At 44.2% G+C, this 17,320-nt stretch overlaps 1 protein-coding gene across 8 annotated transcripts in view; it reads right to left on the bottom strand.

The window, feature by feature from the left end:
- pdlim5a (PDZ and LIM domain 5a) overlaps positions 1-17,320 on the bottom strand; it is a 270,064-nt gene that overhangs the window by 136,818 nt on the left and 115,926 nt on the right. The gene's annotated exons all lie outside the window — the stretch shown is intronic.

Raw genomic sequence — 17,320 nt, forward strand, 5'->3', positions numbered from 1 at the left:
AATCAATGCCACTGCTTGTTCAAAACCACCTGGTCCCAATTTGAATAGCAAAGCAAAATACAACACTAGTAAAATAATGTAATCTTGAAACCAATGAACTTGGAAAGGGACTAAATGCTGAGTGCTTAAAAAAGGACACAGAAATATTTCCTTTTCAACATCCAGATGGAAGAACACCAATTGGGGAGTATAAAGTCAAATACTTGAAATTCTACAACATATTTTTTGATAAATACTTGGCAGATTTCATCAGTCAACCAGCATTTTTTCATGACCAGGAATATCCATGCCCAGTTTAAGAAGCTGAAATAGAATATCAAACATACATGCAACATGTCTCTGAGCCAAATACAATGTCCAAATTAAACTAACATTCTGTTGAATGCACTTAATTGATAACCCTTCATATTCATGCATCTAACTAGAAGCATCTAAAACGTTATCGTATCTGTTTCCACCACTACTCCTGGCAGCCTGTTCCAGGCACCAACCACTCTGAGTGTAAAATTTACCGATACACCTCCCTTAAATATCCTCTCTCTCATCTTGACTGTATGTCCTCCAGTGTGCGACAAATATACTCTAGGGAGATTCTTTGTCCACCCCGTCAAGGCCTGTTTCAGATTTATTTATTGTCAGAGAACATGCATGACATCACAAACGACCCTGAGACTCTTCTTTCTTGTTGGTGAACCAGAATTACCACTAATTAGTAGTGCAAAAAATAAACTGTACACAGTGTAAACATGTAAACAAATAATAGAACTGTAAACAGATAACAAATGTAAACAAACTGACTGTGCAATATATTTTTTAGATTCAACTTTATTATCATTGTGCCAAGTAAAATACAAACCCAATGAAATACAATTAGTGTCCAACCAGAAGTTAAAAAAATTGTGTTATATACAAATAAATATGTGCAAATAAAGACAAGTGCATTCAGCAAACAATGTGAGAGCAGTACCACTCAGGGCTGTGATGTATTTCATCAGATTTGTACTTTACTTATGAGGAAAGATTGTGCAGATTGGGATTGTACTCGCTGGAGTTTAGAAGATTGAGAGGGGATCTCATAGAGACCTATAAAATTCTGGCAGGACTGGACAGAATGGATGCAGATGGGATGTTTCCAATGATGGGAAAATCCAGAACCCGGGGCCATGGTTTGAGGATAATAGGCAAACCATTCTTGACCCAGAGGGTGGTGAATCTGTGGAATTCATTGCCACAGAGGGCAGTAGAGGCAGGTTCATTAAATCTATTTAAGAGGGAATTAGATCTATTTCTTCAGTATAAGGGTATTAAAGGTTATGGAGAGAAGGCGGGGACGGGGTACTGAACTTTAAGATCAGCCATGATCTCGTTGAATGGCGGAGCAAGCTCGAAGGGTCGAATGACCTACTCCTGCTCCTATCTTCTATGTTTCTATGTAAGATTCAGCACAGGGTCACAGCCTCGGGGGAAAAAAAGTTCTTCTTGAGCCTTGCTGATTTGAGGTCGAATCTCCTGTAGCACCTACCAGATGGAAGAAGAGTAAAAAGTCCATAGTTAGGGTGAGATACATTCTTGATGATATTTTTCACCCTGCCCAGAGAGTGTTCCTGATAGACTTTCTCAATGGTGGAAAATTTGGTGCTGATAATCCATTGAGCAGTTTTCACCACCTGCTGAAGTGCTTTATGGTCCAATACTAGACAACTGTCAAACCACATTGAGATGCCATCAACGGTATAGCCGCAAAAATCAATCAGCATCCTGGGACAGAGGTGTACCTTTCTCAGGCTCCGCAGAAAATCAAATCACTGTTGTGCCTTTTTGATCAGGTTGGAGGAATTCAGGGACCAGGTGAGATCATCAGAAATGTGGACACTCAGGAATATGAAGCTTGATACATGTTCCACTACAGCTCCATTGATGTAAATAGGGGATGAATGTGGCTTCCGGCAGTCCTGCAGTCCACAATAATCTCCTTGGTCTTCTGAGTGTTAAGGGCCAAGTTACTGTCAACACACCACACAGCCAGGTGCTGTACCTCATCCCTGTAGGCTGTCTCATCATCCCCTCCGATCAGGCCAACCACCGTGATGTCATCTAAGAATTCGATTATGGAATTAGATCAATGTACAGGAACACAGTAATAGGTGAAAAGGGAATACAGGAGAGGGCTCAGCACAGCCCTGGGGCACGCCAGTACTCAAGGTGAGAATACAAGAGAAGAGAACAGGTTGAGGTCTGTTAGTCAGAAAGTCCAACGTCCAATTGGATGCCAAACTAAAGTCAATGAACAGCATTCTGACACAAGAGTCGGGCTGTCCAAGAGGGTCAGGACAGAGAGAAGAGCCGTGGAGATGGCATCCTCACTCGACCTGTTGATACCATAAGCAAAATGATGAGGCAAACAGGATTTCAAATGTGATTGAACCACTCTCTCAAAGCACTTTGCAATGTTGCAAAGTGCAACTGGACTGAAGTCGTTTAAACTTGTGGCAGTGGAACACCTTGGCACTGACATGATGATGGCCATCTTGAAGCTTATGGGACCAGCTGCCTGGGCCAGGGACAGATTGAAAACGTTTGTAAATACCCCAGCCAACTGCTCTGCACAAACTCTAAGCACACGGATAGGTACACCATCCAGACCAGCTGCGGAGAGAACAAAGAAAATCAATAAAGTGGCCTAGAAAGAGGCTTTATACGAGTCTCTGATTGACTTCGTCGTTGAGGAGTCTGATGGTCGAGGGGTAGCAGCTGTGCCTAAAAAGCGAGTCTTGTGGCTCTTTCCTGATTGCAGCAGCTGAGAACAAAGCATTTGCTGTGTGGTGTGGAATCTTGATGTTCTCGATAGTGAGGAGGATTTTGCCTGTGATGTCCTGGGCTGTGCCCACTACCTTTTGGAGGGTTTTACACTCAGGGGTATTTGTGTTCCCCATACCAGACCGTGATGCATCCGGTCAGCACACTTTCTACCATACCTCTGTTGAAATTTGCCAGGGTTTCTGGTGCCATACCAAACTTGCACAAACTCCTGAGGAAGTATAGAAGCTGAGGTGCTTTCTTCATGAGGCCTTTGGTCTGATGAGTCCAGGTCACCTTTCACCTTCCAATGGTCCAGAGACTAAATTCAAGTTTGTCAAACCTCCCCCCATAACTCTAAACCAAACAATATCATGGTAACCTCTTCTGTCTCATAAGAACATAAGAAATAGGAGCAGGAGTAGGCCATCCGGCCCATCGAGCCTGTTCCGCCATTCAATAAGATCATGGCTGATCTGATCATTGACTCAACTCCACTTACCTGCCTTTTCCCCATATCCCTTAATTTCTTTTTTATGTAAAAATATTTCCAACAGAATCTTAAATTTGTTTAATGAAGTAGCCTCAACTGCTTCCCTGGGCAGAGAATTCTACAGATTCACTACCTTGGAAAAACAGTTTTTCCTCAACTCTGTCTTAAATCTACTCCCCTAAATCTTGAGGTTGTGCCCCCTAGTTCTGGTCTCACTTACCAGTGAAAACAATACCTCTATCTTATCTTTCCCTTTCATAATTTTATATGTTTTTTTAAGATCTCCTCTCATTCTTCTGTATTCGAGTGAGTATAAGCCCAGGCGGTTTAGCCTCTCCTCTTAGGTCAATCCCCTCATCTCTAGGATCAACCTGGTGAACCTCCTCTGGACTGCTTCCAAGACCAGTATATCCTTCCTCAAGTTTGGAGATCAGAACTGCATACAGTACTCCAGGTGTGGTCTCACCAGTACCTTGTACAGTTGCAGCATGACCTCCCTGCTCTTGAATTCAATTTGTCTAATGATGAAGGTCAACATTCCATTTACTTAATAACCTGTTGTACCTGCAACTCAACTTTTTGTGATTTATGCACAAGCACTCCCAGGTCCTTCTGCACAACAGTGTGCTGCAGTTTTTCACCATTTAAATAAGAATCTGCTCTTCTATTTTTCCTACTAAAGTGGATAACGTTGTACTCCATCTGCCGGACCTTTGCCCTTTGCCCACTCACCTAACTTAACTATATCCTTCTGCAGCCTCTCCATGTCCTCTGTACAATCTGCTTTTCCACTCAATTTAGTATCTTCCGCAAACTTGGCTACACTACACTCTGTCCCCTCTTCCAAATGATCAGCGTAAATGGTGAACAGCTGCAGGCCCAGCACCGACCCCCGCAGCACCCCACTTACCACTGTCTGCTAATCAGAAAGAACACTCATTTAGCCCAACTCTCTGCCTTCAGTCAGTTAACCAGTCCTCAATCCATGGCGATATACTTCCCCTAACTCCATTCATCTGTATCTTATTGATAAGTCTCTTGTGCGGCACCTTATCAAATGCTCTATGGAAATCCAAATATACAACATCAACCTGTTCCCTTCTATCTATCGCACCTATTTTATCCTCAAAGAACTCCAGCAAGTTTGTCAAACAAGACCTACCCTTTCTGAATCCATGCTGCGTCTGCCTGATGGAACCCCTTCTTTCTAAATGTCTTGCTATTTCATCCTTAATGATAGCTTCAAGCATATTCCTGATTACAGATGTTAAGCTAACTGGCTGATAGTTACCCAACTTATGCCGACATCCTTTTTTAAAAAGTGGCGAGACATTCACTGTCATCCAACATGCTGGGGCCTGCCCAGAATCCAGAGAATTTTGGTAAATGACTATCAACACATCGATTATAACTCCCACCATTTCCTACAGTCCCTGGTCCATCAGGACCAGGGATTTGTCCACTTTCAGTCCCATTAGTTTGCTCATCACTATCTCGTGTTACAATTATTTTGTCCAGGCCCTCACCTCCCTTCGTATCCCTATCTCCACTCTTTGGCATGCTGAATGTGTTCTTCCACCGTGAAGACTGACACAAAATATCTGTTTAAAGACTCAGTCACTTCCTCATTACTCAATATCAATTTCCCTTTCTCATCTTCCAAGGGACCTATGTTGACTCTGGACACCCTTTTTAATTTACCTTCATAATCTTTCTTCCCTTTCCTTATATCCCATTTAGTTGTCCTGTTAAAGTTTTCCAAATCCTTCAGTTTCCCACTACTCTTGGCTACTCTGTACACATAAGCTTTTAATTTTATACTCTTCTTTATTTGCCTAGTTAACCAAGGCTGACTCTTCCCTTTCTTACTGCCCTTATTTTTAACGGGAATATATTTTTGTTGAGCACTGTGAAAAATCTCTTTGAAAGTCTTCCACCGTTCCTCAACTGTTCTACTAACTAGCCTGTGCTCCCAGTCCACGCTGACCAATTCCTCCCTCATCCTGTTGTAATCTCCCCTGTTCAAGCATAATACACTAGTTTTAGATCTAATTATTGCACCTTCATCTGTATGAGAAATTCAATCATACTATGATTGCTTTTTCCAAGAGGCTCCCAAACTACTAGGTCGTTAATTTTACCTATCTCAATGCACAATTCTAGGTCTAAAATAGCATACTTCCTTGCTGGTTGCTTAACATGCTGCTCAAGAAAGCTATCACAGATGCATTCTATGAAGTTATCCTCCAGACTACCTCAACCAACTTGATTTTCCTAATCTACATCGAAGTTAAAGTCCCCCATGACAACTGCCATTCCATTCAGCTATCTCTTGGTTAATTGTCTGTACCACTGTGCTTTTTTTTTGGTATTCCTTTTCAAAGTCTCCTCATCCTTCCTATGATGGGGCGACCAGAATAGTACACAGTATTTCAGGCTTAACCAAAACAAATCTTACATCACTGCAACATGACTTCCTTATTTTATACTCAATACCTCACCCAATGAAGGAAACCATACCATCCACCTACTTTATCATCTCATCTACATTTGTAGATGGGGAAAAGGAGAGGGGGGGGGAGAGAGAGAGAGTGAGAGGGGGGAGAGAGAGAGAGGGGGAGGGTGGAGAGAGGGAGGGTGGAGAGGGAGGGTGGAGAGGGGGGGACAGATAGACTGACAGACAGACCGTCCTTGGGTCATTAAGTGTATGCTGGCATTGAAGGTGTAATCCTTTTATTGCCAGTCTCATCTTTGCAGTTTTATCTTCAAGAACAATTTGGGCATCAACTGATATGAACTCCACATACACCCCATAAGGTATATGGCGAGACAGTAACTGTTTGCAAATCTGGGTTTGATCTTGACCTCTCGTTGGTAGGTTAATGCCCCGAGTGTGTAAATGGGTGATAGAATTTTGGGTGTGGGCGGGGGGGGGGGGGGGGGGGGGGGGTAGATGATGGGAATGTGGAGAGTCAAACACTGGATGACAATAATGGTGATGACTTTATTGTCATATACCTATATACAATGTCCATAATGCACAGATATTATTGCAGCCAAAGCATTTGGGCAAAAAAGCTAGAATAAACTTACTTAATTGAATAAACAAAAGTCAATACTCAATACTGATATATGGATAATAAATATTCACAGTAATCCTCATGCAAAAAAAAAGTGGCTTGCAATGGTGCAGTAATTCCTTTTATGGTTTTGGAGCAGTCCCTGATGAGTGTACCAAAGGGAGGTTCAAGCGTTATCTGACTGTTGGAAAGAAATTATTCCTGAAACTAGAGGTGCTGGTTTTCAGACAGGCTGATGTACAGTTGGGTGAGAGGGTGTTTTGCTAGACAACATGGATTTGACGGGCTGAAGAGCCCATTTTCATGCTGTGAATCAACTAAGCCAAGGCACAAATAGCAACAAGTCATGGGGAAAGCCAAATCAGTTGTGGAATTTCACTTCAAACTGAGGAGCCACTGGAAACTTCTAATCATTATAACAAATGAACCATGAAACACTGGGCATAATTCGGATCAAAGGGCTCCTCTCTTGCCTATCTACATAAAACAGAGATCCTGCTTAATGGACACATCGGCTCAGTTCAGTTATAACAAGATCTTGAAAATGATTACAAATCCTTGTTGAAAACAATCAGCCGAAATGTATGTCAGAATTAAGATTTTACAAAACAGATTTTTTGATAAATGATGTGATAAATAAAAACAGAGATAAATTGTGGGAGCAAAGAGGGTGGGGCAGATAAAAGATTCAGGGGGAGTGTGTTAGAGTCAGGGGGCAGAGAGGCAGACACAGAGAGAGAGAGTGACACAGGAGTGGGGGAGAGGGAGAGAGAAAGATATCGAGAGACAGAGAAAAGGCCTTTTTATAGAGGAAAAAAAGTGAATGTAAAGACAGATATTCTCCACCTTTACATCGATTCACCTACCATTATAAAAAGGCCGACAGCAGATGCAGGATGCGGACTCTTATCCTTCCGGGGCGCTAGACTCACAATTGAAGTGAGTCGCTCCAACTTGCTCCATAAAGCCAATGCCGCTGAAGGAAGCTGGTCGGGGCGGGCCAATGACGTCATGATGACACTGTCAGCCCGCGATCCTGGTGCCACCACCAGGGCTCCCACAGTGATTGATGCTGGGGTTAGGGTTCCCTTCTGCTACCCAGAAATGTCCTCTTCCTGTTCCCCCTCCGCTTCTTGCTCCTTCACCAAGGCCGTCGAGACCAAGGAGCCAGAGGGCAGCAAGGAGCCGGAGAGAGTGCGAATGGACTTACAAGGTGAGTGGAAGTGGAGGGAATCCGGCCTGAAGAGCATGGAGGCCAGCAGGGGGAAAGGAGAGTCAGAGCTCGCTGAGCTACGGGGGCCAGAGGGCAAATGGACCTGGGTGATGAGCTCCATGGTCCAGGAAGAAGGAGGACAGACGCTGAGGAGTGGAGAAGACCCTGTGCTCGGCATGACAGACAGAACAGCTGGAAGAAGGATCAGTGGCCGTCTTCGTTACCCATAATCCCTCGCGCAGCTGGAACCGCTCTGCATTGCCCAGAACAGTTCCAACTGCATGGGGATTATGGGTAAGGAAGACAGCCATTGCTCAGTGTGTATGTTAGACCTCACAGCAATGGGTGGCGCAAATGCACCACTCGACCCGCCTCAATGCGCTCTGGAGGGCACTACAAGGCACTGCTCTTCAGAAAAGCAGTGCAGGAGCAGTCTTTTATGGCCTGCTCCATAAAAAGGTACATTCAAATTTTTCTCCGCAAGATGGAGCAGGTCTTGAAGCAGAGGCCCGGCATAAAAACACCTAGAGACAGACTGAGAGAGAGGCAGACAGAGTGGAAAAATATGTGGCTGAACGGAATTTCAATAGTTTTCCAGCAATGACAATTCATGATGTGATAAATGCCCTCTGGCAGTCTGCATCTGTTCCGAAGCACAGTTTTACCCAGAATGTATAAGAGGCAAGTGATTAATCCGACAGCTTTACATCAACTTCCTCCCATTCTACCTCAACACTTCAGCATATCCCGCTCGCCAGTGCTCCATTCACCTTCCCCAAATTCCCCTTCATGCATGTTACCATTCACCTCAAGCACTCCTTGGGCTGGTGGGGTCCACTGCTCCCTGGGTAAAGGGTGCTCTGCAAACCAAGCCAGCTTTGTAATGAAGGAACTGAAAATGGGGAGGGGGACTGTGTTTCAATGACACACTTGAAGAATAACCATGCGGACCTTATTATTTACATTCTTATGGACATCACACTTTTAAATTATTTTCACATTACAGCATTTGTAAAATCAGGTTTCCCCTTCTTCATCCTGAGCACATTCCCCTGCATCTGGTCTGGATTAAATAGATTTCCCTTTGACCAAGGTTTCCTAAAGCAAAATGCTACAACACTTCTATTTATGGTACAGAATGTAGATTATTTTTCCATTCAACAGGGTCACTGAGATGCAAATCTCTTCGAGACATTTTGTTTTAAATGGGGCTGGGGGCAGCCATAAGGAGGAAATAAGAAGATAGTCATTTGTTTCAGGAAACACAATCCCTTTCTCACTGCCGATTACGTGTGTGTTAACCCTCGAATTTGGCGGGTCAAATCTCGTGAATTATCCAGTGTGAAATGATATAACCGGGCAGGGCAAGTAAATCTCAACTGGACTCTGATACATGGGGGGTGATGTATCAGAGCCTGGCCAAGTTAACTTACCAATCATCTTCTGGCGGTGTGAATGTTCTACTCAATTTATCGGGTACCATTAATGACATGCTTGCATCAATCTGCAGTTATACTTCACAGCACGCCAGCCCTGGTGGGCGGGCTCTGACAGCATCCCCCACCAAACCCACCCCGCCCTCCAGCTGCCTGACCTCTCCATCAACCTGCTCCCTTCCTCCTCCATTCCCCTCCCTCTCTCTTTGATTCCCCCTTCCTCTTGCTCCATCTACCCCATATCAGCCCCACACCGATCCCACTGCCCCGCACTATCCCGACAGCCCTGTCGCCCGCTGCCCAGTTCTTCACAAAAACCTGGAATCTTTTTCAGTTATGTTGCTATTCCTGGTGCCAGCATAATACAAGCCACAAGAGTGCTCAGAAGCAAAATTAATGCATGGATTAATGGGGAAAGAGATGCATAACAAGCAAGGTGGATAGCTGCACAGACATGACATCAGGCTGCCGAAGGAACCCATGGTTAAAACAGCACCCAATCTTCCACGCTATCCAAGCATGAACTGAGCTCCCCTCTGCAGTTTAAGCCCCTGAAAGCAGCCACCATTTCCTCTTTGAATAACAGTCACATTACTCAGGAGAGCGGCATGAGGGTTTCCCCTCTAGGATATTCTCATAACGCAGGGAGACACTGGAGGGCTTCCCTGAAGACCATCGAACAGACACCTCCTGAGCTGCCCCAGCAGGGGGAAAATGCGAATCGCCCAACGCCTGCTCCACCCAAGTAGATAGGGCTTCTTGGCTACTCTCACCGATCTGGACAAGGTAGACCCGCTCCTTCTGCACCTTTTCAGGCTGAACTGAACAAATGTAGAACTACACAGAATTCGGTTTCAAAATGAAACAGACCATTCTCCTAGAATGGACCACGCTGCAGAAAAGTTAGGTAACTCTGAAAGATTGTTTCCTCCCCTTGAAAAATGATAAGTGAGCAAGTTGAGCACTGTTATCCAGTTGGCCAAGAAAAAACATAATGGATACTAACTCAGAGCGGTTCCCAGCAGAATTATGTGCAATTGAAAAAGAACAATGTTATCAATCTAAAGGCTGAATTACACCAATCAGAAGCAGATACAGAGCCTAATAATGTCATGGCAACGCATTAACAAAAGAAACGTGAATGTTCTCACTGGAGGGGGAATAGAAGGGGTGTTTATCCTTTTATACCAGGATTTTCACATGCAGCTGATTTGGTGTGTAAGAAAAAATAACTATTGGCCATGAATCAGTTGGTGGGGCTGTCAGTGCACAGCTGGTCACGCTCTGACAGCTGTGAAATTTAACTGTGCAGTGCAGTCAACTGGGCTGTCGGAGCACTCTACGTAATACATCATTTATGACATCACCGCTGGAGCTGGATCCCCTTAAAGTCCCGAGTTTCAGAATTACCTGCAAATAATGGTGCAGTATGAAAGGCTCCCAGGTTCTGCTTGCCCTGAAGTTTTTCCTGTTTCCTCAGAGGGTTGGCAGTGTGCAAGTGGCTAGATCACCAGGAAGTCACTCCACTCACAACCAATGGTTATCCATAGCACCAGCATTCACTTTTAGCAATTAGTATTATGGGTGTGCAAGTGTGCCAGTCACAACTGTATTTTGTTTTCTTCTTGCAACTTTCTTAGCAATAGCAGTGATGATATGCTGGCAGATTCAGTGAATTTTCTTACTTAACTCCATTTAGAGATGTAGCACATTAACAGGCCCTTCTGCCCCACATGTCTGTGCCACCCAAATTACACAAGACCAATTAAAGTATTAACCCCGTAGTCTTTGGAACATGGGAGGAAACCGGAGCACCCAGAGAAAAACCACACAGAAGAACTTACAAACTCCCTCCAGACAGCTGTAGATTTGAACCCGGGTCCATGCACTGTAGTAGGGATTCGCTCATGTTGGAATACATCCCCTAACAGATGGCATGACAGTGATGTGAACTGCACCTCAGAGCATAATAAACAAGTGCAGGGGTCAGCCATCCCGCCCGTTGAGCCTGCTCTACCGTTCAATAAGAGGGAGAAATATGTGTGCCTGGGGTGTCATGGGTCCTTCAGTATATTGCCTTCCTTTACAAGGCAGCAGAAGATATGGATGGAGTCTACAGAGTGGAGGGAAGTTTGTGTGCTGCTCTGAGCTGCATTCACCACCTTCTGTAGTTTGAGCAAAGCAGCTCCTGCCCCATGCTGTGATGTATCCAGCAAGTCTGCTTTCATTGGTGTACCTGTGGAAGTTGTTGAGTGACAAGGGGGGGGGGGGAGAGGGGGAATGTCGAGCTTCCTGGTCTTCTGAAAGTAGAAGCATTCCAAGAAACATTGAAACAAGTATTAAAACATCCCCAAAGACCCTGCACATGCAGTTGAATGAGTGGTTCAATCTCGCACATTACCAACCTTCTCCTGCACGCTGTCCTCTTTAGTCATTCTGCAGCCCTCAAAAGTGGAAAGGAAGCAGGTCATCTTCAATCATGAGTGACCTTCTGACAAAGACCCCTGGACTATTGGTCTTAGGTTTGTCCCCTCCTTGCTCTACCCCTCCCTTCTCCCCAACCCTGGAAATATTACACCAGGATCTCGGCCTTCAAGAAAATGGGCAGATATTAATAAATCCCAACTCTAAACCATGGTTCCTCTGTGTACTTTGTTTCTGACCGCTCATGAAATCCAGGTTCAACTCCCTAAACCCTTCTCTCCTTCAACACATCTCCCATCAACAAAGTGTTAGACTGTCCATACAAAATCTCAACCTGCTTTGGTTAACTAATTTTGTGGTGCTCCATTTCCCTCTCAACAGATGCTGCCTAGACTGGAGCTCTTTCTACTTTTATTTCAGATTTCTAGCAACTTCAGTATTTAATTTTAATTTTTTTTATTTGGGCTCCTTGTTTAAAAATGAATGAAATAAAAATGCCAAATGTAATTTGAAAGAAAATAAACTGTAGAAATTAATTCACTGAGTATTCTCTTCCAGCTCTGAACTATTCTTTAATAAATGCTATTACAGCGCCATTGGCCTGGGTTGAAATCCAACGCTGTCTGTAAGGAGTTTGTATCTTCTCCAGTGGCTGTGTTGGTTTCCTCTGGGTGTTCGTTTCCTCCCATCCTTCAAAACCTATGGGGATTGTTGGTTAATTAGGGTGTTAAGATACCACGGGCTCATGGGCCAGAAGGGCCAATTACAGTGCTGTATGTCTAAATTTAAAAATACATATATTTTTAAATTTAAACAATGGATTTATTTAACATTGATTCTGTGTGAATAAATTAAATATTTATGAAGTGCCACCAATACAACATCATTCTAAAGTGAGGCATTGGGACAAGACCATAAATATTTACACATCTGATTTACGGTAGAACACTGCAGCCGACAGGTACAGAGGGTGGATGTAACAAGCACCAGTGATTAAGGCCTGGCTTGCAATTCCCCAACTCTATTAGCATCAGAGAGAGAAATTTGTCACTCAACAACTACTATAGGTGCACTGTCAAACGCATACCTGCTGGATGCATCACAGCTTGGGATAGGAGCTGCTCTGGTCAATATCGAAAGTTATAGTGGTGAAAGTAGCTCAGAACATCACACAAGTTTACCTCCTCTCCATGGACTCCATCCACACCTCCTGCTGCCGAGGAAAAGCAGACAGCATACTTAAGGACCTATCACCACACACACACTCTTTTCTCCCTCCTCCCATCAGGGAGAAGATCGAAGAGAGTAAAATCATGGGCCAACAGGCCTAAAGATAGTTTATTCCTTGCGCCTATCAAAGTCCTGAATTAAGCCCTCCGAATCAAGCCCTTTTGAGTCCAGACCCACAACCTGCAGTGAACTTTACCTGAAGTCCCTGAACTGGGGTACAGTTCATAGATCACCTGCTCTTTAATGCAATGTGTCACTCTAAATTGGAATAAATGAATTCAAACACTCGCCCCAGTGACCCCTCCCAATCTGACACACCACCACCTTCCTAACCTTCCAATGGCATCCCAACCCTCATTAAAAATAGCACACACAAATAATGGAGAATTGATTTGTTGGAAAGTGCCATTTATGCTTAAATATTAATATAAAATATTCAAGGCTCCTGTGTTCATTAAACAGATGAATAAAATTCAGTTAAGTGACAAGTGCTATAAATGTTTAATTTGTATTGCTGTTCCCATTGTAATGTTGACTGAGTAAATTATCTATCAAAAGATCAATTCAGACTGGAGAGTGTGGTTGCTTCAGTGGTTTTTATTTGAAACAACACATTGTTGAAAAAGGGAATGATAAAAAAAATGAGAACAAAGTGCAATTATCCAAGAAGCCTAAAATATTAACTTAAACTAGCTTATAATTTTGGTGCAGATAGTTTCAGAACAATGAGCGGCCAGAGAGAGACAAGAGGTCAGACCGCATCACTAGAGAGAGATGGCCAGTCAATGTTTCACATATGGACCTCTAGTCTCGATAATGGGACTTGACCTAAAGCGTTGACTGACCATTTCTCTCCACAGACCGGCCTGCCTTTGGAGTTCTTCCAGCATCTCATTCTTCACTCAAGATTCCACCATCTGCATTTTTTGTGTTTCTCGGATTTCAGAGCTTAGTTTGATAAGAGCGAGTTTGAGGGGGAAACTCTGCAGCTTGGCCAATTGAAGACACCGCTTCCAAGAGTGGAGCGATGGAAATAAACAGTGCCCTCCATAATGTTTGTACAAAAACACTTTTTTTTTCCTGCTGATATCGGAAGAATTCTCATTATAATGAAGAAAAAAAATCCCCAAACGTATGTCTGATAGATCAGAAACATACTTCAGGAGGCAGGTGTGGATATGCCAATAACTACTGTCCATAGAAGACTTCATGGACAGAAACACAGAGGCTACACTGCAAGATGCCAACCATGGCAAAGGTGGTATGCTTTGGATCTTGGGCAGTTCTTTACGCCTCCACACTTGGTTCTTGCCATCACACTGATACAGGTTAATCTTGGTCTCATCTGTCCATTTTTCCAGAATTCTGCAGGCTCTTTTAAATACTTGACAAACTGTAATCCGGCCATCCTGTTTCTGTGGCTAACTAGTGTTTTGCATCGTGAAGATGTGGATTCCACTGTCATCAGCAGTGGAGTCTTCCTTGGAATATCAGTCCCTTTGTGATTAATGAGCTCACCTGTAGGGTCTTTCTTCTTCATTATGTTCCAAACTGTTGATTTTGATATTCCTAAGGTTTGGGTGACATCTCTTACTGTTTTATTCTTGTTTTTCAGCCTCATAATGGCATCTCTGACTTTCTTTCCCACCCACATTCAGATGTCTATCCAAGGCCTTATGTACTATCCCATCCTGACCACCCACAGATTGGAGGAACAACACCTTATTTTCTATCTGGGCACTCTCCAGCCAGATGGCATTAGCATTGATTTCTCTGCTTCTAAACTTTCTCGCCTTTTCTTTCTCCTCCCCCTCTCCAGTCTTTCCAATTCTCCCCTCCATTCCACCTCTATCCACCCACGCATCCCTCCTCCCCGATTACTGCTCCACCTATCATCTCCTGTTGTTGCCTCCCCCCCCCCCCATCTTTTTGTTTGAATGCCTGCCAATATTCTTTCATACCTTGATGAAGGGCTCAAGCCCAAAATGTCAGTTATGTATTTTTACCTTTGATACATAAAGGACACTGTTTGATCAGCTGAGTTTCTCCAGCATTTTGTGTTTTTACTTCAACCACGGTGCCTACAGATTTTTGTGATTTACTTCATTAGCACAATGCTGGTCCTCATTCAAAAATGGCAACTACAGACTCCAAAGGTGATCAAAAGTTTAGAAGCAAGCCGAGCTCCCTTGCACCAATGAAGCAATTAAACATACCAGAGTAATCACAATCATCTGTGAAGCCAAATATTATGGTGCCCTGAACTGAGGGATCTATGTCTAGAAAGTGCTGAAATGTCTACATCACACATGTCAAACTCTGGCCCGCGGGCCAAATTTGGCCCGCGATATAATTATATTGGGCCTGCAAGATCATTTCAAAAATGTATTAGAGGTGGCCCGCCCTGCAGCGAGAGCCGATGCTGTTTTTTGGTAATGTCACCCCCACCATCCTCCCCCTTCATTGCACATCCTTCCCCTCCCCCTAACTATCCCCTCCCCCCTAAAACCACTCCCCTTAAAAGATGGCCAGAATATTCTCAAAAAGGAATCCAGAATGGTAAAGTTCCACAAACCTTCTGCTGGGAATCCTAACAACACCCGGGCATCAGATCCACGGGACGCGGAGGGAGCAAGAGTGTTGCAGGTTGACCGTGCAAACTTTGAGAACGGGGAAAACAAAATTGTAACACGAGAAGTCTGTCGATGTCATCAGCCGGCAAGCCAGTTGGAAGGCTCCCCGCACAGGGGAGCCTCTCTCCAGTCACTTCTCCCACCTGTCGAGCCTCTCCCCAGTCACTTCTCCCACCTGTCGAGCGGTGCGGCGGATTGGCAAGCGCCTGTGATTTCCTGTCGGCACGACGGACATGGCAGGCTGCGCATGGCCCCCGCTGTTCCGCAAAGGCTGATCGGCAGCGCGCTGGGCCTGAGTGGGTGGGTAAGCAGGGATGGGCAGAGGGTGTAGGTGAGGAGTAATGGGCAGGGGAAGTTATGGTGGTGCGAGGGGCAGTTAGAGGGAGGGATGAGTAGAAGGAGGGGTGGATAGGGAAGAGGTAAAAGGGGGAGGGGCAGGGCGAGTAGGGGAGGGGTGATTAGAGGGTGAGAGACGGGTCGAGGGAGGAACAGGTTGAGGGGAGAGGCAGTAGAGGGGCGTGTATAGGATGGAGTGGGTAGAGGCAGAGCGAGTGGAGTGAGGGGTGAGTAGAGGTTGGGTAAAGGACTGGTCAGGAAGAGGGATGGTGGGTCGAGGGTGAATAGAGGCCTAGAGCCTGAGGAGTGAGCAGGAAATGCTGAGTCCTGATGCAGGCCAAAATGGACACAGCCTGTGAATGCTGACTACATCTCCACAGGGACCAAATATGTTTCCCTCAGGTCAAGCAAAGGGTGAACTTGAGCTACCTACTCCTGACCTGTAACATTATCCTCCTAAAGTTATATCCTAAAGTTTAACATTACATATGTTGAAAGAAGAGAAAACATGCAGATGTTGTTGAAAATTTTCAATAAATATTTAGTTCGGCCCTCGACTTAGTCCAAGTTTTTAATTTTGGCCCTCCGTGAATTTGAGTTTGACACCCCTGGTCTATATGATCATACCAAGTTGTATACAAATAACCTTGAATAAAATCAGGAATGTGCACTTTAAGAACATGTGAATTGTTTGATTACAGATTTAAACTGTGGAGCACAGGGGCAAATAATGGGAGAAAAAAAGTATCTTTGTCCCAAACATTATAGAGGGCACCATTAAATCAGGAATAAACTGAGGAGAGCAGGGAGAAATTTGCTGTTAAGAATTAGTTCAATCTGTTAAGGAAAAGGTGTTCTGAGCATGTATTTCTTGCCATTTCATTGGCTTATCTGTATTTCATGTGCCTCGTCTTCATATCTTTTGATTTTCATGACTGGAGAAGATCTAGGATTTAAAATCATTAGCTGATTTAAGGATATGTGCGAGAAAGTAGCACAAGACCAATTGTCTTGCATGGATGAGGCGAATGATCACATTGTTTTTCCCAGATTACAGAGGGAAACAAGAAAGTCTGCCGATGCTGTAATTGTGGTAAATAATAGGCTGTGTGACCTGCTGAGTTCCTCCAGCACTTTTGTGTATTTACTCAGATGTCTAATGTGAGATTGAAGAAGGACATGAGTGACATCTTTGTCACTCAGAGGGTCGTACACGTCTGGTGTGAGGTTCCACAGGAAACTGTAGAAGTGGGCACAATTCTGGCATCTGGACAACATTTGGACAGATGTACGGGTAGGAGGAGCTGAGAAAGATATGAACCAAATGCAGGCAAGTGAGACGAGCCCAGAATGTCGACTTGGACTGTTCTGTGCTATATGGTTCTTTTCACTTAGCCTGTGGGAGGACTTAATCCCTTCTTCTTTCCTGGAGGATTCTACATATCATAAAAGGTATTACAACTACCCAAGGAGCAGAGTGGTGAAGACAAGATGTCACTTCTGATCTAAAAGTCTCCCTCGATACTGAGCTGAAAGAGCCGTCCCAGAAAGGCTGGTCTTGAACTCACAGCCTACTGCTCATGAGGCAATAGTACTACTGCTGAGCCCAGCTGTAATGCTGCATTTCAAAGTAAGGAGCAGACATCAAGCAGTGCTGGGAAGTTCATTCTGGGAAAAAA

This window comes from Narcine bancroftii, chromosome 3, assembly GCF_036971445.1.
Source record: "Narcine bancroftii isolate sNarBan1 chromosome 3, sNarBan1.hap1, whole genome shotgun sequence".
NCBI lineage: Eukaryota > Metazoa > Chordata > Chondrichthyes > Torpediniformes > Narcinidae > Narcine > Narcine bancroftii.